Raw genomic sequence first — 1801 nt, forward strand, 5'->3', positions numbered from 1 at the left:
GCCCCCTGTCTCCGGGGTCCCCCCCACGGGGCTGCCAGCCCTGCCTGCACAGCTGCTGGCGGCACTGCGCTCGCCAGAGCTGCTCAACAGCAGGAAAGAGGCACAAATCTTGTTACACACTGGCTAAGCCTCCCTGGGCATGTTTTCTATAAATCTCCTGGAATTTATTATATGATAACTAGCCTGGAAAAGCTAAATTAAATCCACAGCCAAGAAACTGACTTTCAAGTGTGACCTAATTTAGTTGCTGGAAGGGGAGGGAGGGAGGGAGCGGGGATCCCGGTGCCAGTCGTTCCCGGGATGACCTCCCGGTGCAGCCACACACCCCCCATCCTCCTCTTCGCCATGACTTTGGGGACGGAGCTGCGCAGCCTTTCATGTCTGAGCGGATCTCACACTCCCACTCGCTGGAACAAAAGCGCCTCAAGGGCTCCCCTGTCAGATGTTTTCCATTGCTCATCTCCAAGTCTTCCTTGAAGGAGCACTCTCCTCCCGGGGGGGGCTCCGGCGGGCTTGGGGATGATGGGGAGAGTCGCTGCAGGGGCTCTGCATTGGCACGTTCCTCCCTGCTCCAGGCTGCTCCCCACCAGCCCAGTGAGCCCCAAGCTCAGCACCAGCACCCACACGTTCCATGGCCGGCAGCCCCAGCTGCACCCAGGACCCAGCCAGACTCCAGGGGAGCAGGAGGAAAGCAGCGGGGAGAAAAGCTGGATGGGGAAGAGGCTTGGTGGCCTGAGCTCGAGTGAGCCCACTTCTGCCCTGGTGCCCAGAGCAGGCGCTGGCAGCAGAGGCTGCAGCCAGCCCTGCAGACAAGGTGCCTCTGCTGGGATGGGCACAGCCCTCCTGATGCTAGGGCACGATGCGCACTGTGGCCGGGGTGACAACCTGTCTGCCGTCTCCTGAAAAGCAGCACAGTCCCAGCCCCAGGAGTCAGACATGCCCCAGTGCAGTGCAAGGTCCTGGGAGAAACTCCCATTGCTCCCACTTTGGCCAGGACGCTCACAATAGCTGGTTCCACAGTGCTGTGGGGCTGGGTAGGAGCGGGCACCCCTTCACCCCAAAACTGCCCACTCGTAGGGCTGCTGGCTCTGGGCAGAGCGGGTGGCAGGAGGCAGGAGCACTGCGCAGGCAGGGCCCGTGGCAAGGGCAATGTGGGCAGAGCGGGACCACGGTGCTCTGGCAGACCCGGGGGTGGGCTCGGGGCTGGCACGCGGACGCGTGCTGTTGTTCTGGAACGGAGTGCACTGGCAGAGCGGCATGTGGGAAGCTTGCATAATAGTGCCAGCCCACACTACGCCTGCTCCTTCCCAGCATGATCAGCCCCTTGCTTTCATGAGCAATAACATCCACCCAAAGTTTTCTAAAGACAAAAAAAAGAGCTTCAAGGTGATGCACAGAGCTCAGCTGCCTTTGCTGCCTCTGAACTGATTAATGCAGCTGGGAAATCCATCTGCACGCCGCTCTAATCCCACATTCTGGACAACCTATACCCCAGCAAGGGACAAGAAGCCTCAAACTCTCGCTCCCATTTCTTGATTCCCGAGCAGGCACCTAGGGCTGGGGCAGAGCAGAGGAGCCAGCGTACTGTGAGCAGCACGGCAAGGGGGGTACACACAGCCCCCCACATTGGGAGCCCTGCACGGCCCCATGGGCACTCTTCCTGCCCAGGCACTCCCCTCGGCTTATGCCAGTGGGAGAAGAGTGGTCCCGACTCTGGGGGGTCTCCTCGGCACAGCAATTGGTGGAGATGGCACTGGAAGACAAATTCTGTGGCAGAACAGCCCCAAACACAGCCCAGCCC

The 1801-nt window shown here is 60.6% G+C and overlaps 1 long non-coding RNA gene across 7 annotated transcripts in view; it reads right to left on the bottom strand.

Annotated features, from left to right (window-relative positions):
- LOC108445644 overlaps positions 1-1801 on the bottom strand; it is a 102291-nt gene that overhangs the window by 58739 nt on the left and 41751 nt on the right. The gene's annotated exons all lie outside the window — the stretch shown is intronic.

The sequence above is a fragment of the Corvus brachyrhynchos genome, unplaced genomic scaffold, assembly GCF_000691975.1.
Source record: "Corvus brachyrhynchos isolate BGI_N302 unplaced genomic scaffold, ASM69197v1 scaffold340, whole genome shotgun sequence".
NCBI lineage: Eukaryota > Metazoa > Chordata > Aves > Passeriformes > Corvidae > Corvus > Corvus brachyrhynchos.